Source organism: Ambystoma mexicanum, chromosome 13, assembly GCF_040938575.1.
Source record: "Ambystoma mexicanum isolate Mex_15411 chromosome 13, UKY_AmexF1_1, whole genome shotgun sequence".
NCBI lineage: Eukaryota > Metazoa > Chordata > Amphibia > Caudata > Ambystomatidae > Ambystoma > Ambystoma mexicanum.
Genome location: NC_090938.1, coordinates 344246891 through 344267498, shown reverse-complemented (window position 1 = coordinate 344267498; position 20608 = coordinate 344246891). Strand labels below are relative to the sequence as shown.

Genomic DNA, 20608 nt, shown 5'->3' with positions numbered 1-20608 from the left:
TGATGTAATTATTTTCAAGCAATAGGTACAGGGCTTCAAACAAAGATTTGGAAGGTGGATTCAGAATCTTGGCAAATATAGAAATGTTCTCCCACAGAAGCCTTGTTGCCAAAGAGTCCGAACTCATGTCAAATGATAGCATTTGGAACCGCTAACAGTAAATTCATACTTCGCTTCCAAATTATTCCCTTAAGAGAGTTCAAATATGGGCCCATTTCTATGAGGGAGGTCTCTAGACAGTAAATTAACACAGGGACCACCATAGCGAAGTAGAATCAAGGAAAAGCGGCAGAGACTAGCCCAAACCCTCCTTAGCTGAGCTATCAAGACATTAGACTTTGCTCCAAGCAGGTATTTATTTATTTAATTTGTGAAGCGCATAAACAACCCTAAGGCATTGAGGCGCTGCCGCCGGTACACGTCAGGAAGCAAACTATGTCAAACGGATAGCAGCTTACAAGCATAGTAAGAAAACAAAACAAGAGCAATCAAATGAACAAAGAAGCAATAAGGAAAAGAAGTAACAAAACATGACATTGAGATGAATGCTGAATATATTTACAGTACTAGAGGGTGTGTTGTATGTTGAGAGAAAGGCTGGGTTTTGGGAGCACTGCGAAAGATCCAATAAGATTTGCCGGCCCTTAGGGCAGGGGGGAGGTCATTCCACAGTTTTGCAGCAAGGTAGGGGAAGCTTAAACCTCCTGCTGAGCTTCGTTTGAATTCGGGCAAGACTAAGCGGCCAGTGTATGGGGACCTGGTGGGTCTGGAAGAGCTTGCCTTGGTAATTCTGTGTGTGAGGTATGGGGGCAGTGTTTGATAAGCATTTGTGCGTGATGGAGAGAGCTTTAAATCTAATGCGCTCCTGGTTGGGCAGCCAGTGAGCTTATCTTCTAGCTTTGGTGATCTGTCCTCTAGAGACATGGAGGGCTGCTCTCAAGGCGTTGTTTTGTACCACTTGTAGTCTTATTTTTCTCGCCTGTGAAATGGACATTACAGTAATTTAGCTTGGAGCCAACGATGGCGCGGACAATTGTGAGGCAGTTGTTTTTAGAGAGGAAGGGTCTGGCTGCATTAAGGACCTTGGAGGAGTAGGCTGCTGAGGGAGCAATGGCGCTTATTTGCCTGGACATGGTAAGCGAAGCGTCCAGGTAGACTCCTAAGGTTTTCACGGTTGAAGAGACAGGAATAGTGCAGTTGTGGATGTTAAATGACGAGTACTGATTGTCTAGTGATTTCAGGCCATTTGGAAGGCCGACAATTAAGATTTCGGTCGTATCGCTGTTAAGGCAGAGGTGGTTGGCTGTCATCCAAGCCTGCATGGTTGAGTAGATGCTGTTGAGTGTGGTAGAGTCAGTTATGTAGTTGCCAGAGAGTGGGATGAGGATTTGTGCGTCATCAGCATAATTGGTGTAGGCTATGCCAAGTGAGTCAAGTATGTTGAAGAGAGGCATAAGGCATAGTGAATATATTGTAGAGGGTTGGGGCTATTCAGGACCCCTGTGATACTCCGCAGGTAATGGGAGAGGGCGATGTGTTTGCAGTGTCTGAGGAGACCCTCATGACCCTACCTTTCAGAAAGGAGGCAATCCAGGTCATGGCAGGTGGGGAAAAGTTGGCGTGTGTGGTGGGGTGGTGGTAAAATAAGTCAAATGCTGCAGATAGGTCTAAGAGGTGGAGCAGGGCAGACTTTCCTGTGTCTCTGACCTCGTCAAGTAAAATCTTTAGCTCGAGCAGGGCAGATTCGGTCCTGTGACCAGGGCGGAAGCCAGATGGGAGCATTACTAAAATGTGGTTGTCTTCCAAGTAGCGCTGAACCTGCAGGTAGACTGTGCGGTCAAGGAATTTTAAAAGGAAAGGGACTGTGGTGATGGGCCTATAATTCGAGGGAATTTCAGGGTCAAGGGTGTTTTTTCTTTTTTAAAAGGAGGACCCATGATTCTTTGAGGCTGACTGGGAGGGTGTTCATCGCAAAGGATGCATTTATCAAGGCAGTGATGATTGGGGCTAGGGTGTCTGCCCAATCTTTGATGAGAGTTGACAGCAAATGTCGCCTTTACATTTAGAGGGTTTGAGGCTATTAATCAGTTTAAGGACTTCGCTTTCAGAGAGATAACTGATGCTTAACTGTGTAGAAGAGGCTGTGAGGGGGGGAGGAGTGCAGCTGTTATTGGTGGTTATGTGGTGGGTGCTGAAAAGTGTTTGTTGAGCGATCTTTTTTGAGTTAAGGGTGTCGATTTACCTAGTAAGGCTGCCTGTATATCTGTGCACCATGATGCATCTTTGATGAGTGAAGTGGGCAGTGGGGCTGGAACTTCGAGTTCTCTATAGATGCTAAAGATATATTTGCGTCAGATTTTGCGTTGCTGATTCTTAAGTTGAAAGAATTAGATTTGGCTGCGATAATGGCAGATTTGTAGCCTCTGGCTATTAAGTTGAAGTCATTTTTAAGAGAGTTGATCGGGTCCTTAAGCCATGCTATCTGGGCTTGTCGTTTCTGGGAGCGCAGTAAGTTGTGGGTGAACCAAGAGTTAGAGTGTCAAACTCTTTTGGATTTATGATACGCTAAGGGGGCTATGGTGTTCACTGTGTTAGAGAGGGTAGAGGTGTAGGTATCCAGAATTGCGTTGGAGTTGGATTTTTAGTAGGGGCAGGATATTTTCTTTGGTGAGTTTCTGAGAGCTTCTTGTCATGGCTGGTGGTAGTGAGTTTGGTGTGATTTTAGATTGGGTGGGGTGTGGGATGGCGAAATGGACGAGGTAGTGGTCTGACCAGGGGCATGGGGTCGTGATGCTGGAGGAGAGGTGTGATAAGCGATCCAATCTAATATACGTCCTTTGTAGTGGGTGGGCTTGGTGGTCCACTCACAGAAGCCTAGGATCTCTAGGGCATCGGAAAGCGATGAGGCTAGTGTGTCATTTAGGTCAAGTAGGCTTAGGTTGAGGTTGCCTAAGCAGATGATTTTGGAAGAGGCTTTTTGATTATCTTGCAGAGTGTGAAGGAGGCTAGCCTGGAAATTAGGAGAGGGTCCAGGGGGTCGGTATATGAAGTGGATAGTGATGCTGCAGGTGGGGGATGAAGTGAGTTTGAGTGTTAAAATATGATATGATATGGCAATTATAATGTGCCTATAAGTGTTTCAAGGCGCAATGTAAGAATTGCCTTAGATGGATGGGTTCCATTGTTTTAAGGGAAGTGAGTCTCTGGCTATCACGGCAGCGCCACCTCCTTGTGAAGAGGGTCTGTCGTTCCGGAAGATGGTATAACCTGCGGGCATGGCTAGGGAAGGTGCTGGGCCTGAAGCTTCGTGAAGCCAGGTCTCAATGATGGCTAGGATGTTAAGGTCATGTGTAGAGATGAGGTCATGGATGTCTAGGGCATGGGCTGGCAGTGAGCGTGCATTAATGAGGGCGCATGACAAGTGGGACAGGGGGAGTGTGGCTAAGGAGGGAGTTAGGGGGGCTGAGGCTCACGTTTAGTGGGGGAGTGGCTGTGCATGGTAGCTGGGATGGGTGACAGTGGTCTGGGTAGAGAGTTGTTATCCAGGCTAGTATCTGGTGAAGCTTTAACCTTGGTTGTGTTGGTAGGTGTATTGCGTTTGCTGTGTGAGATAATCCAGTCTGGTATCCAGTCAAAATATCAAAAACATAAGAGTTGTAAATTTCTGAGTGGACATAACACCGAAAAAGACTGCAAAAATGAATTAAATAAATAAAGGGTAGTAGGGCAAAGGGGTTAAAATGGGTTGGGGTGCAGTTTTAAGGTTTGAAAAACAGGGGGCTTGGCAGGAGGGGCCTCCCAAATAAAATATTTTTTTTATCCGAAATTCAGTGTATTTTGTCCATGATGAAATTTACCACTCTGTATTATTGTCATCGGTAAGATCACATATAACCCTGTAAGCCTTTTCCAAGTAGCACAACAAGGCCCTGTCTTGACTATAGGCGAGGGAACCCGCCAAGATAACATTTTAGATCAAAGCCTCTGCCTAACTACCCTATCAAAGGTACAGGACCTGTCCATTGATGCCATATAAACCGTACCAATTGAACCATTAGCCACAAAGATACAAACAGGTTCTTATATGACACCGTTCAGGGGAGCCTTCCCCCTTTTGAAATCTTACTTGATTAGCAGTCAGGATATCAAGTTTGTCTATCCATATTTCAAGGTCTTTCAAAATCATTGATGCAAAAATCTTGCTAATAGTGTCTAAATGAGCGATCGGTCTGTAGTTGGAAGGACATGACTAATACCCTTTTCTGTAAATCGGAATCATATACAACAAATAAGAAGGGGGAAGAATTCCAGTGGTCACAATATCCTGGAAAAGTATGAATAGAATGTTAGACCATAAATCAACATTATTTTTCAGAGTAATTGGAGCCAGTATATCCAGTCCGGAGGCCCTGGAAGAGTCCTAATAACGGATATAGTCAGAAGAGACCAGGAAAAGGCCTCCATGGTCTCTGGGGGATAAAGAGGCGCCTCAATTCCAGGGACAGCAAATATATACGATCGTAATATGTAACCCAAGCTTCTTCATTAATAATACCAAAATCCTCAACCACACCCCCAGTAATAACTGAATTAGTAAGCCTCCAAATATGGGAGAGTATTAATGAGTTGAAACTTTCTGACTATCTTGTAAATAGATTTGAATTTTGATTCTCTTGATATCATTTCGGTATTCTTGACAAACCCTCTTTTTTTTCAAAAACATATATTTGGTCTGGTAAGTATTTCCTATAAGAATATTTTTCATCTTTTTTGCATTGGCCACTCGGCTATGCGAGGATGGAGCTTGCTCATTGGACAACTGCCTTTCCCCATATGCTTATTTTGGCAGTTAGCAATTTTATCATTTATCAACATACCGTTAAAACAGACCAAAGTCCAAGATGAGGAAAAAACACTATTTAACTTGCATCTAAACCTTTTTAGTAACATATGGTTCCATCGAACTCCTGCTCCTCTTTTCTGAGTTTCGAGAAGTGATATCCACATGCAAGTTGTTAAAGGGGCAGTACCGTACTTGACCGTAAACCTCATAGGCGAATGATCACTCACGGTCCCATGCAGTCAGGTTTGACCAGTGTGTTAAGAATGAGGCAGAAACAAATATGTGATCTATCCATGAGTAGCTACTACCTTTATTCCAGATATAGATCTTAGTGCCAATGTCAGTTTTACCTGGAAGCAATCAACTAAGGTTCCAAATTTCCAATTTCCAGTGTAACCGTCTTCCCCTCCCCATACGCTCCATCTCCTCCTACACCTCCTTCCCCACTTCTCTCAAGTCTTACCTCCTCCAATCTCCATCATAATACCTGAGCTATCGCTTTCCCGTTGGTCCTACCCCGCGTCCTACATTTTTACTGCCTCCCTCACCTCGGTCCTGTTCCAGTCATGTAATACCTTACTTTTCATGTAAATTGTTCTAAGTACTGTTTTCTGATACTTGTTTCATTGTTGCATATGCTTGTTATGTATTCCTCTCTCCTCATGTAAAGAGCTTTGGATTTAAGCGCTATATAAATCCTAATAAAATACAAAATACAAACATTTGAAAAAGGTCACACCAAGCAATGCTCCTCGCACCCGAAAAATAGTTCCCTTTCCTCTTTATCAATTGACCTGTGGCCCATATATTGCCAGCATAAGAATTGAAGTACCCTCCTATCAAGATATTCACTTTATGCCCTTCACTCAACAAAATCTCCAATACATTCCCCCCTGCTGGTTGAAACTCACAGAGTGGGCTCCTAACAGAATTCCAGTACAGATGTGTTTTATTGATTTATTTTTGCATTTATAGCAGCGCACAAAGCCCTGACGCATCTAGGCACTAGTTACAGAAGTGCATAGTACAGTACAGAAGTGCACGGACATGCAAAGCCAGTTACAGCATAATGGATGGTGAAGTAAGCACAAACTGGAGAGGCCTTGCCTGACGTTACAGAGGTCTACTTCAGATGTGCAGATTGATTATTAGTAGTTTCCAGCCTGATTCATGAAACATAAGCCCCACCCGGTTATAGGTCAAATGGTCGAAAAAAAATGATCGAAATACAAATTGATCGAAACAAATTGGTCGAATGTCAAATCAATGTAAACGGGTCATTACATCGAATCAAAGTGGTCGAAAGTCAAATGGTCGACAGTCACATAAATAATATACACGGGTCGAAAGTACGATCAACATAAAAGAAGGTCACAGGAGATAACATTAAGTGAAGAGTAAAGCACCTTGTACGAAACCTATGATCACAGATGACGGTTACAAACAAACTGTCAGTGCCTCAGAAAAGTGACAGAGAGAGCAGCTGATCAAAACACGCAAGTGAAGGCCATATACGTGACTAGAAAAAAACGGTGAGTTAAACACACTAAATAAACAAATTAAAGAGTGGTTCACACAATTTTATATTATAAATGGGGGGGTTCCCCCCTACCCCCCCATTTTTTTTTGTATTTTTTTTTGTTGATAGAAATGCGAACCGGCCCGCAAATAGAATTACAAACCGAATGTTTTTTTACGATTTATATATTCGATTTTGTATTTTTAAGAAACAAACATTTAACTACACACTGGTTTACCGAAAATAATAACAAAATAACAGATACGGCTTCATAAAAAAAATGGAATTCATAAAATCACAAAGGGGCGCTGCGCAATTAACGTATGAAGATATATATACAATAAGGAATGCACAAGACAAGAAAAGAGCTATTGGAAGTGTACGGAGTATAACAAAAATACATGCAAAGGAAGAGCAATAACGGAAGGCGAAAACATACGTTTGACTTAAGAACATAACCGTATGCCGCACACTACGGCAGTTTTCATAAAGAAAACACTTAACGAATTAAAGGAAAATGTAGAGAAGAATATAAATGAAGCATCGACTTCACAAGACTTCACAAGTAGCCAAGACATATGAGAGTTTACCGCTTCATATAACGGCACAGATGCCAAAAACAAAAACAGTAAAACGGAATATAAATAGACAGAAACAACAAAAAGAAAACTTACCCATGGCACCACAAAATTATGAAAATATGATTATACCCGATGTATTACAAATAACAGAAAAAAAGAGAGCAGTTTCTATGGAAATATTTAGAAATAAAGAAGGAGAAAATGTTAATTTTTACTACTTTTCAGAACATAACGCACTTGGGAAATTCAAAAACTTGGCATGGAGCTGCTACGTTTAAAACCTATCCAACCCCTTTTTCATCAGTTTTATAGCATTCATGGAACAATAAATGACACAGTTATACCTCTGATTTTCGTTTTAATGCCTGGAAAAACAGAAGAACTATACAGCTGTATATACAAATTAATTCACGAATCACTGCCAGATAAAAACCCAGAAACAATAATCATGGACAATGAACAGGGACAAATGAACGCATTTTCAAAAATGTATCCAGAAACTCGTATTCAAGGTTGTTTTTTTCATTTTAGTCAATCATTGTGGAGACTAATTCAAAAATTAGGATTACGGACATTATACATAGAAGATACCGAATTTGAGCACCAAATAAAGAGATTATACGCTTTAGCATTTGTGAAAGAGGGCATGGTTACTAAATATTATGATACTTTGATTGCATCTGATTACTATACTAATCATGAAGAACAATTGTGTAATTTACTTGACTACATGGAAAACACATGGATTGGGCAACTTACTAGACATGGGACCAGACGAAAGGGAAAATATGACATTAAAATATGGAATTGCTATACATCAGTGATACAAAAAAAAACCAGAACAAACAACGTACAAGAAGGTTGGCACAGCAAGATAAATAAAGAATTTAATTCTAACAACCCGACACTATGGCACTTCCTCAAAAGTCTGAAAAATGAACAAAATAGACAAGAAATAAAACTATCCCAGACACTATCACTAGAAAACCAACCAGTAACCAAAAAAAAATACAGAGACCATGAAGATAGAATTGCAAGCATAGTACAGAATTTTACAAATACAGAGCCTATACAGTTCCTGGAAGCAGTAGCCTACAATTTGAAATGTTAAAAATAAATAAAAAAACTCACCGGACAGAAAACACCAGCTCCAGGCACGGAAACCATTCACTAACTACAGGAAACCAACTCCAAAAAGGGGCTCGCTTCTAAATCCATCAATGGAAAAAAACCAAAATCCCCAAAAAACACGTACTCCAAGAAAAACCATGAAAACCAGAACTCCTCACGTTGCAAAATGAAAACATCAGCTGCAGTTAAACACCCAAATCGATGAAAAAAAGAAACCATCTTGAACAGAATCCAGCGAAAAAACCATCCAGACGGTGGAAATCCATTAATAAAGCCATCGATAAATCCAAGAAAAAAAAAATCCATTAAAATCCATGAAAAAGAGGAATCCTGGCGTTGCAAAAAAATACATCCGTTGCGGTGAACATCTCCAAATCCATGAAAAACTCCTTCCGAAACACGATCCATGGGAAAAAAACCATCCAATCGGGGAAAATTCATTTTGAAATGCATTGATAAAATCCCCCAAAAAAATAAAAAATCCATCAGAAATTCCGGAGCGTGAGCAACAGGTCTCCAACCGCGAACACGGAACTTCCAAAATGGCGTCTACGTCGAAAACGTAACACGTCACGAAATACAATATTTAAGAAATTTAATGTAAATATGCTACGCAAAAATGATACAATAGCACCACCTAGTGTTGGAAAGGAAATACACATTTATTATTTTTTTTTAAACAGAACTGTTGGTATATTTAATTATTTTTAAAAGTTAACATTACAAAGTTTCAAAAGTTTAAGATGTTAAAATAAAACATACTGTTAAACACAATACAATGCATTAATATCTAACAAAACAAAATAAAATAAATATTTAATTCTAAAAAAGTGTATGCTTCAGTCATTTCGACCAAAATTAAATATTGTCGACCAAATTGTAATTAGGCCAAATTGTAATTAGACCAAATTCAATCGACCAATTGTCTGTCGACCAATTCAATGTCGACCATTTGACTGGACAGCACCCCGGTTATAGGTCAAATGGTAAAAAAAAAATGATTGAAATACAAATTGATCGAAACAAATTAATGTAGTGACCAACTGTCTCCAGGCCATCAATGTCTCTCCCGGGTCATCCCTCCCTCCACTAACTGCCTTGCTCCACACCACTGTCTCCCCTTCCACCCAATTCTGGAGGTCGTGCCACCACACCTCCACCATTGGTCTGTTGACAGCCTTCCAGCTCATGGCAATTCTGTGTTTGGCTAATATGTAGGCCAAGTCCCTCAGTTTACACACATTTCGACTTGCGTGGCCTGGGGAACCCTCCCACCATACATGCCCATACAGATCCCACTTCCTGGTTTACTCCTCTATCTTCCAGGCACCTGGCTACCTCACACCAAAATCTCCTTATTTCAGGCCATGCCCAAAACATGAGTATCATTCCCGCATTCACCTCCCCACATTTTGGACATGTTTGTATTCTGCCATTCTTAAATATTGCAATCCTTTGAGGGGTCATGTACGCTCTATGTGTAATGTATAACTGGATTTGCTGCAATCTCGCATTCCTGGACACTTTCTTATGCTACCACTGGACTCTCACCCACAACCCGTCACTCATTGACTCCCCAGCCTCCTCTTTCCCAACCCTTGACATGAGAAGTTCGTAAATCCGGGAGACCTCATGGCCTCCATCCGATACGTCATAAATCGTTTCTACGGCCGTGTCGGGTTGACCTTCCAGCACCGTTTCTGCCCACGCGTCTTTTACTATCCACACCAACCTAGTATAGGTGATATGCTGCCCCCGGTGCAGTCCGGTATCCTCTACTAGCATATCAAAATCCACCACCCTCCCTTCTTGCCATATGTCCCCTAATGTTGCAATGCCAATCGGTTCCCAATGTCTCTGGAGCACCTTACATTGTTGCACATTCACCCCATTCAGAGCTACCAACGGTATTTGTGGGGAGCACTTGGCAGGGCACCCCATAGCCCGGTACACTCTATGCCATATCTTAAAGCCCAAATCTATCATCCCCGTGCTCCCCTCCCGCTGCATCATAGCAACCAAATCCATTCTTTCAAGTAGAACGGGGTACACAACGCCTTCAATAGCCTAGACTCCGGTGTTGGGTCATCGGATAGCCACCTGGCCACGTACTGTAGTTGACTCACTAAGAAGTACATCTCAAAGTTCGGTAACTTGATGAACCCCCTTGTCATATTTGTTTTGCAATTTCCATAATGCTTCCCTGCTTCCTAGTATTGTGCCAAATGAACCCTCCTGCACAAGCTTTGGAGCTTGACGAAGAATCGCTTGGGTATCTTGTAGGGTATATTCCCTAAGAAGTGCAGCAGGCTAAGCAACACCACCATCTTTAGTAATGCCACTCTCCCCATCATGGTCAGGGGGAGCTTGGCCCAGAACTTCATACAGCGTTCAATTTTAGTCACTGCCATCTCTGCGTTATGTTTATATTCTGACTCAGGCGTATGATATACATCGATTCCCAAGTATCTGAAGGTCACTGTCTTCACTTTCCTGATTCTTAACATGAGCCAGACCGCTTAAGGAATTAACAAAAGAAGTGACCGTTAGGCCTTTATGGTGATTCTCCTTAATTGGAGAACCCGGGTACGTATTATAATGAGCTGTGTGTTCTTTCAAGAAATTGTTGATATGAATGAGTTTTAAAATTAACAACATCAAAGCTGATGGATCTGGATGATTATCGTAGATCCCACACCAGCTCAGCCACAAAGTATGAATAAAAGTAGGCCACAAGCTTAAGGAGACCCGGAACAGGGATTACCACCAGCTCTATATCTTCTGAGTGTAAAGAACGAAGAGGAGAAATCCCTGCAAAAATAGCCAGTAGTTTGGGTCCTATTCAAACAAATAGGTCCATTAATTTGAGTGAGACTTTCCAGACCCACTCTTCGAGAATCAAAGTCTAAGGGAACAATAGATGGAGATGCCATTAATTTCTCACTCACGTCCTTGGTTGGCATAGCTACTTCATTTGAATCAGAGCTGAATCAGAGTTGGAAAAATAGCCTAGGTGTGCCTTTGGATGATCTTTAGCAGCTGGCTGCTCTGTAATTGGGATGTCGCAACAGATACCACAGAGTGAACTTCAGGGGCCCCAGCTTCCTCCACGGGAGAGTTCAAAGTAGATGTTTCAGAATTCTTCAAAGAAGTTGGGAATTTCGTTATTTTTGCTAGGGCAGATTTTACCACTCTCTAAACCAACTTCCTATGAGCAATAACATCAGGACTAGCATTATCTGCTGTCAGACTCGTGGTCCTGCAAATTCAAATCAATTATCTCATCATTAAGTGGCAGAGATCGTAAACATTGTAAGGATTTCTTTCTATTGGCATTGGTATTTAGAAGATTTTTTGTTTTCTGTTGTTGAGGGGCCCGAGTAGACTTCCTTTTAGATTGTTGTGCTGGCGGTGAATCAAGTGTTTGCAAAGAAACAATATTAACACCATGCCGCAAGGAACTGTCAATAAGCTCTTCGACGGGGTATATTTGAAATACATCAGGAGACACGGTTAATCATATGACACGCGAGGGAGTAGGTAAACAAGAAGGGGTAGCAGCCTCCTCCTGATTTCCTTCCGCAGCCGGATCAAATATCAAAACCGTTAAGGGCGAGTCATAGCACCTTCTTGAATTTTCAGAAGCCTTTTCCCTGTCAAGCTTCTCAAGAATCAGTTTTAGCAAATCAGTATTTTGAGATACAGAATGTTTAACATTATCCTATAGACGCAAGATAGATTCTAAAAAAAAGATACATGGCGGCAGTGGATGATGGACCAAGAGTATTCACATAGGATATTGAGCCCCTTCTCAGTCTAGTATGAGCATTGGGAGTTACAAACTCGAACTGTGAATTGTGTTGCTGCAGAACCTCAGCAAGGTTAGTATTAAAGTTACATTTACTTGACTCATATCAAAACATCAGTTTCAGGAGCTAAAGGATCGTCACCCATTTCCTGCCACATACAGACACAAGAGTCTGACAAGTTCACATGCAGAACGTTGGATGAAGTTTCTGAACCCAATGGCACAGAATCAACCCTGGGATTATCGGTAGCCTCAATTGACAGAACTCTGTTATTTTAGTTTGCATTTGTTTAGCAGGCTCCACAGAGTCATTATCCTAAGGCAAAGGACAGGCCTCCTCGTGGTAACCACTGCCGGCACGTCAGATACAGAGTTCACTACAAAAGGATTTAAAATAGAGATAATAGGAACAGCTGCCATCATACTCGATGTGGAGGTACTACTGAGATTGTATTTTGGGGCAGACGCTGTCAGCAAATAAAAGCAAGGCACTCGACACTGGTTAAAAACAGTTCTCAAAAACAACTGGCAAGGGGTTTCAGCACGCGCAGCTTGTTGCTCGCGGCGTTTACTGTTCTAGGGTACGCTGGTAAATTACTGACCACAGTTTTTGCTGAGCCTACAGTCCTCTGTCCATTGGAGTATTAGTATTATTACTAATATAATGCAGATTGTATGCAGCCACCTTACCACCTTACTGCTGCTTAACACAACCGCTGCCAACGGGTGAGTGACAGTGGATCAGTGAAAAATGCTCTGGTATTTAAAATCAGCAAGAGAGGGCCAACAGGAGGCCAAAAACTCAGGTGTTTGCTATGACCTCGCTTCCACTGACCCCTGCTCCTCCGCTACTTCTGCTCCAAGCAAGGCTCCCGGGAAAACACTCTGCTCCACTCGTGCCCCGGCTAACAGCCTTGCAGTCGCGACAGCAGATTAACTAGAAAAAAGGACCTTCCAAGGTCCTTACACGTCCTTGCACACAGAGAGCCGGGGTATCATGTGGGGAGGGTTTGCTTCCTTGTTGGTATTCATCTCGTCGGCAAATGCACTTGCTATTTAAAGCTCGGGGACCCGGGCTCCTGTCTTCTCTCCGGTCTCAGCATTGGCTGCCAGATGCCAGACTGTTCTCCAGAGGTTGCGCAACCAGGGAAGGTGGTTTTCTTTCAGTCTATGTTTCTTTGCCTAACGGTGCCTCATGCTCAGTCAGAGCACCCGCCTCTCTAACTCCAGCTAGTGGGCTTTGCGTTTACTACGCCACTGCTGGCTCAGCAGCTTGGTGAAGCTCAGCCTATCTAGGACGTCTCAGAGTCTCAACCCTGCGGAGCAATGCCTCTCCTTATGCACTTCATCAAAACAAAAATAATTGTATTCATCTTCTTAGATTATGGCATTCAGATGATGTTCACCAATACTTGAAGCCAACAAAGTTTAAGAAGGGTCTTTGTTAGTTATGGTTGTAACGGGGGATACCAAAGTCTTTTCCACCCATGCAGCAGAAAGTGTGTTTTGGACTGGAAGTTCTTTATTGGAATGGGAATCTTATCCTCAAGAGGGGAGTCACTCCCAGGGAGGTCGCACTTGCCCATAGACTCCTAGGGACGGTCTTGCTCAGAGGGCTCACCTCCCTAGCCTCAAAGGGGTAGCTGCCGTCTGGCGAGAAGGGATGAATTGTTCAGATTCGTCACAACACCTTTACAGAGAAAACACACTCCGGTATTCTTCTCTTTATTACACACTAATTTTCAGGTCAATGACTTCCAGCAGGTTATGGACCTAGTGCCCTTGTTGTGGGACAGAAAGCAGTGGTTACTGGCGCAGTATAAAACACCCAATAATAATACAAGCACTCTCACACCGAAGTACCACTTTCCCTCAACGACCAATACATGACCTTGAATAGCCTCTCTAAATCCTCTTCCACACTCCAGGGTTTGAAATTGCTAGGAGCGATTTTGTTCCTGCTTCTAGCCCTAGAGAGCCTGGGTGGCTTGACACTAACAGCTACCAGGAGCTAGGTTTGGCAAAAGAGGCTGTCTGATGCCATACAAACATACCTATGTGACATTATCTTTCTGTATTCAGAAATGTCTATAAAGAAGCATTAGACACATCTAGCACCAGCTCTATCAATGATTAGTTCAATTTTGATCTTTCTAATCACTCCTTTCTCGTGTCCTGGACTGGTCACACCTCCCCATCTCAACCTCTTCTATAGTGGGACGCCCAAGGATAGGCCCTGGGTCGACTACTCTTCTCCATCTATAGTATTCCTCTATTTTGATCATCAGATCTTTCAACCTTTCTTCTCACTTTTACGCTAACGGTTCTCAGATCTTCTTTTGCTTCTCTATGTTCTCTGACTTTCTCCATACCTCAGTGTCATCATATCGCTCTGCTGTCCAGAACTGAATGCGATCCCACTTCCTTCGCCTTAGCCCATCAAGATTATTTGCTTTCCAACCACTTCTCCTACACCCTCTTCCCCCCCTTCTGGCCTTATCTTTCCTCCTACTGCTCTCCCCTTTTCCTCTTCTGCACGGAATCTTGGTGTCTCCTTTGATCATTCACTATTCTTTTCCTCATCTCCATGACGGCGCGCACATGCAGATTTCTTTTGTTTAATATTCGTAAAATGTGTCCATACTTATCCTTCATGCGGCCAAACTTCTCATCACCTCTGCTATCCTTTCTCCTCTTGACTACTGCTCCGCGCTTCTCATCGGATTCCCCTAGTCTCATGTTAACTCTTTACATTCTGTATTCAACTCAGCTATGCGTCTTCTCTTCTCCCTCTTCCTTCACTCCTCCATGTCCTCCCTGCCTCTTTCCATTTCTCTTCTCTCCTACAACAGTTTTTTTCCATGTTCTTTGTATAGTCTTTAAGTGCTACCATGGCCTTGCTCCTGCTTACCTTGCTTCCCTTGTTTCACTCTACTCTCCCTCACGTCCTGTCCGCTCCCAATATCTTCACTTCTTTATACCCCTAAACCCCCACGTACGCCCTCTCGTTTTCTCTTTTCTCTCCTTTCCCGTTAATTGTGGAATACCCTTCCACACAATATCAGTGCCCCCCCCTAACTCCATATTTTCCATTGCTGCCGTAAAGTACACCTGTTAACCTCTCTTGCTTCCTCGTAACAAATTTGTTATCCATCCCTATCATTTCTTTGTTGTACCGTTTTACATTTTCATTGATGTACAGCGCTTTGGTGAAAGCGATTTATAAGTTACAATAAAACACAAATAAATACATCTAGAAGACAGGTACCTAAAGCATCATAAATTGTATATAATGGACAAAAAGGTCTTGTTTGCATCTCACATAAACATTAGATTTGCGGAACGCTATGTTCTAGCTCCTGGTTCTCTAGGGGTAGCTCCTGCCTACTATGTGACACCCAACACCATACAGCTAGTTTTAGCTCCTGAAATCTTGATTCCGACCCCTGCAACATTTTAGAAGTCCATCCATAGCTTTGTGATAGTTCAGTTTATTACAAGATGTTCTTATTAAACAAGTTATTGCAAAATGTCACAGTAGAAATGTTCAAACGTGTCCTCTTGCTATGCAAGGGGTACACAGCCAGTACCCAGCAGGGGAAAACTATCAACCTTTGGCCTGCAGGGCAAGAACAATTTTCTGGCCCGTGTTACAGTGACCCAAGCACACAATGCAGCGACTCCAATTTCCAGACCAACTCAACTCAATACCAACCTTTCCCACACCTTCATATTTTTTAAGTATATATAGTAGACATTATTGACATTCCTTTCCTTTTATGTAATGTATTTGTCAGTTATGCATGTGGTTTTTTCGAGACCTGGGCCCTTGGCAGCCTCCCCAAATAAACTAAAGTCTTAAAATTATTACACCAGGAAAATATAATTTGGTGCAATGGGGAAGCTAGAATTTGAGCCCGGGTTTCCTTGTGTCCCGGTTTGAAATTTGACAACAGGCTATATCTCCCATCTCATTCCATCCCACACCATCTACAGTTTTAGACCAATGTAAAGAGTTGTAGAAGCTAGAGAATTCATGGGTAGAGCCGAGCCAAGGGGTCTGGCTTCGCTTTAAGAGCCAAACACACAATGGCATGGCAAAATACCCATACCTGGATTCCAACACAACACAAAACCCTTAATTGGCACCCGGTCTACCTACCTGCCCTCCCCACATCATAAAACCTCCCTTGGTATACTGCCTCCCCACCAGTGTGCATTATACAAATGGTTAATATGTTTTTATGGAGTAACGCTATGGATTATAAACCTATATGAGTACCTCTGGCAGATGCTGAACTGTAAATCAAGGTGGTCTGCCATCTACTTGTGAACCAGCACACTGGAAGGTGGTGAGTGACAACAAATTGGTGCCTGAGCAATGTGGGAAAGTGAAGGGGTTGCAAGCAAGGTAAGGGGATTGAGATAAGGATTGAAGGATGCCGCAAAAAGGGAACAGAAGTCTAAACGTTTAAGTGAGGGGATGAAGGGCATCAAGGATGTGGTGCAAAGGAAGGCCACTGGAGGGTGTTGGGTAAGGACAATCGGGTAAATGAGACAGAGGTACACATCTGGAAAGATAGATCCGCAGATTGAGTGACTGTTGCTGAGATCTGTGCCTACCCCTGCATGCCACTGCAACTGATTGGGACTGGCTTAGTGATGCACACTGGCTTCAGGAACAAATGTTTCAATTCAGCTTTCTCATACATTTGGTCAAGCTGCTTTACCATGTAACTTACTACTTTAAAAGCTACATATATTAAACAGTTTATTAATGTATCCATTGAAGGACAACTTTTCAGAAATAATTTTGGTGGTTCTAATATTGAAGATGGAATAGGAGAAGAAAACGTCTCCTCTGCTGTCTAAATTTGAAACTGGAACCAGGAAGCTAGTGCTTAAATCTCCCCCATCTTTCACATTTGAAAACCTATGTGATCCTGAGCAAATCACCTTTGCCTTGTTTTCCTTAACTACCTGTATGAAAAGTCTGTTTCATCTAGGATTATAATACACAGCGTTACTCCATAAATACATGTTAACCATTTGTATAATGCAAAATGGTGGGAAGGCAGTGTGCCAAGTAGGGATTTTGTGTTGTTCAGTGGGGAGCAGGAAGCCAGGTAAGGGTTCTTTTGCCATGCCATTGTGTGTTTCTACACTGTTACCACATGTGGCTTTCCTTATTTTTTTTGCTGGCTTTCCGGGTTTTGTGACTTTTTCTTCTCCCAGATCGGATTAACCCAATGCCTAAATGAGTGCAGTTCTGCATTTTTATGTGCTCTTCCCTTAATAGTTCCTATGGCTCCTAAGGAAGAGGTAACCCAAAAGTGCCCCGTAAACTACCAGAGAGTATCCTTTGTCAGCCATGTGTGGCTAGGCTGGTGGTGAAGTTTTTGAATCTATAAAATGGTTCAACTGCATGTAATCAATCTCACCTGGTTGAGTATATTTTGACCCACTATCACTAATTAAAATGAAAGGTGTATTTGTTTGCCTCAAAAACCTGAGGCGTCACATGATTATCGCTTGGTCCTCAGTTAATGAGAGAGAGGCCATCTTTTGGCCACTGGAATGTGTGTGCCCCAGGACTGGAGGATGTAATGAGCCTGAAAACAGTCCTGGCTGGTTTATGCAGATGCCTGCCTGACTGAGTGTGAATTCATTTCTTTGTGTGAGAGGCAGTGAAGATGGATTTCTAGAATCGGGCCTGGTGGACAGATTTTAGGAGACCTCTAGTTATGATGAACAGGGAATTCTGAGATGTTAGCTAAAACCCAATCAAGATACGCGGATGAGCAATCAAGGCCTAATCTCAGGAGAGTGGGAGTGGAGTCAGGGGACCTCAATGAGTCCACACAGTATGGCACACAATAATTCAATTTAGACGGTCAAGTATAAACATACAGTTACTTATTTTAAGTCTTCTGAACACACTGGAAAAGGAATCAAAGTCGTATTATCGCACAACACTCTATGATGCAAATATATACATCAGATAACTTATTCAGAAAAGCAGGTAAGTATTTTAGATGCAGTAAACGATGGTACCAGATCCAAAGACAACGCCCTAACTAAAGAAGTCCAAACCTAAGATTAATGCAGAGGCACAATGTTTCTCACCAGAATAATGTCTCAGTAGCTAGGTTTCAACAGGCTTGTGTTGGTGATGAGATTTAAAGTTCTACAACAATTTTACCAGAGGTATGTAAGGGTTTTCCTTTTTTCCAGACCTAAGGCTAACCCACGGGCGGGATACTCAACCCAGGTGAGTGGAATCGAATGAGGATACAAAGGGACTTGCTCCCAATGTTATCCTAAGGAGGACAAGGGAAGACAGGCACACTGTTTACTTAAACCCCCTTACTCCAATTTTCATAGATGACTTGGTGGATCGTCTGGGGGTTGCTGGGGGCTTGATCCTCCGATGTTTGTTCCAAAGAGGTGCCAAGGTATTGCAGGTTCGAGGATTCTTCCGGTTGATTGGAAAATCAAGGTGCAACCGTTTTCAGAGAAGAAATACAGAATCCACTGATACAGACCCCTTCAGGATAGTTCACAGGTTGGAGAAAGTTGAGTTCCAGTAACTGTATCCGCACAAGCGACGACAGGCGTCCTTCCAGTTGCGGTGACAGCAGCTGCTCCAGGACAGGTTCCCTTAACGCTGGAACACTGAAATTCAGGGAGAAGGATACGTGCGACAGAAGCTGGCAACCACCAAAGGTTCGGACTTCAATTCAGAACGGTGACAGCTCTGGCGAGGTAGCCCATGAGTGAGCTGGTCAGTCCACCGGGCAGCCCAAAGACAGTTCAGAAGGCTCTGAAGGACTGGATCCTCGAGAAGGCATTGAGACTAATTGGTCCCACTAGTCCGGGGGCGGAAGTACTTTTCAGGGTCTTCGGAGATCAGACAAAGGAGCAGGGCTTCACCTGGTTGGTTACTGGAAGGGATGCTGGGCCACTTCAGAAGCAGTCTTTGGATCTTCAGCAGTCTGCTCCTCTTCTAGGTAATTCTTGGCTCCAACAATAATCTCAAGAAATAGCTACAGAGGTCCAATTAACCAAAATTCGAGCTGGAAGCAAGTCTAAGCCCACCAATGGTAAGGATCTGCACTATTCAAACAGCCAGTAGTTGTTCAATCAGAGACAAGTACTGGTGTCACATTGTGCCACACGCAGACTTCTGGCCCCATTGATGTGCACTGGAATCAGACAGTTCCCGCCCCCTTCATGGGCCTCACAAACACAAAGGCACACTAGCCGGCAAAAGCCACAGCTTTCTCAGGCAGGTGTGTGACCTTATAAGGACTATCATGAACCGAGGAGGCAGGAAGAAGGCCAAACTACAATATAGCCAAAGAACAATCAAAAATCTCCTGGCACAGCACCTTTAGGGCACCAGCCACGTTTAGTAGCCAGACGCAGTAATCTGCACACCAAAAATAATGCAAAAACAACAAAAATCTAACTGCTGCCACCAAGTTGTCTTTTTTTACGTGCACATAAAAGGAACAAAAAGTCCCATGTGTAAAAAGCTAGGGTGATGAAAAGTATACTCATTGCACTGGAAGTTGCTGCGTGCAATGTTAAAAAGTACAAGAATTAAAAAGGGAAATAGTTTCCCAGTACTGATAGTCTAAAGGACGGATCAGTTTCCCCATAACAATGAGCAAAAGGCAAGGGAAATGCAGCTGAAGGCTTTACTTCCAAAATGTCAGGACAGGATACAAACTGAGCAAAAATAATGGGGTTCCATAAGAAACTATGGAGGGAAGGTTTTCAAAAAGAAAATCTTTCCTAACAGAGACCAAATCAGAAAACATGTGCTTTGAGGGCTGGTCTGCCACTGGCTGACCCCAAACCACCCTCTGCTTGAATTATGCTTGATGGGTGATTGGGTACGGTGTTCGTTCACTTATGCCCAGGGGAGATAAAAGAAACCATCCTGCCTGCTCACCTTTTATACAGCTGGAACTGTGAACCTGCACTATGGAGGCCTGCTGCTCAAAGAAGGACTGAAGCTCTGCACCAGCATCCTTCGATGCTACGAAGATCCCAAAGACCAAGTTCTACCACACCAGGAACACCAGAAGGAACCCGCCGTGGCACTCCTTTCCCCATATCCAGTGGGGACAACTGGATCACAGATCTAGATCAAAGGCCTTGTCTCCCTTAAATTCCTCACCGTGTCTACATTGCTGGAACCAGAAGAGTTGCCCTTCGCTGCCAGGATGATCATTACACTCCGAAGTTTCTGAGGGTTCCATCTGACCAATAAGCCGCCGCTAGAGTATGCTGTGGTCATTGAACAACCTGCTAAGCAACCGCTACTGGAAACCGCTATATGCATCCTGCAGAACAGCTTTTTCGGTCCAGAGTATTGCTCTACTTGCTTAACAGTACTGCTGGCAGGTCACGTCTTTTTTATTTCTTCTTCTCTGGACCCCTTAATTTTCAAGTGCCCCCTCCAATGGAGCTTGAGCAACTGATTTTTGTGACATTTTCCCACCAAGGTAACCCTTTCCAGCAAAGATTGTCCCTATTCAAAAGACTGGTCCCTCTTGGTCTCATCAATTTGACAGCCTAGAAAGAAAAGGGTGACGGTGCAGTGAGCTAAAACGTGGTTGTAGACCCTGAGTGGAAGAAATTCCATAGAACAGGGTATTTGACCCACGTTTGTTCTCAGTAGAGGGGCTCCCACACTCCTTTGTAAAACTTGGGGT

At 43.0% G+C, this 20608-nt stretch overlaps 1 protein-coding gene across 4 annotated transcripts in view; it reads right to left on the bottom strand.

Moving 5' to 3' along the window:
* Window positions 1–20608, bottom strand: part of RBM23 (RNA binding motif protein 23) — a 1244959-nt gene that overhangs the window by 691912 nt on the left and 532439 nt on the right. The window lies entirely within an intron of this gene.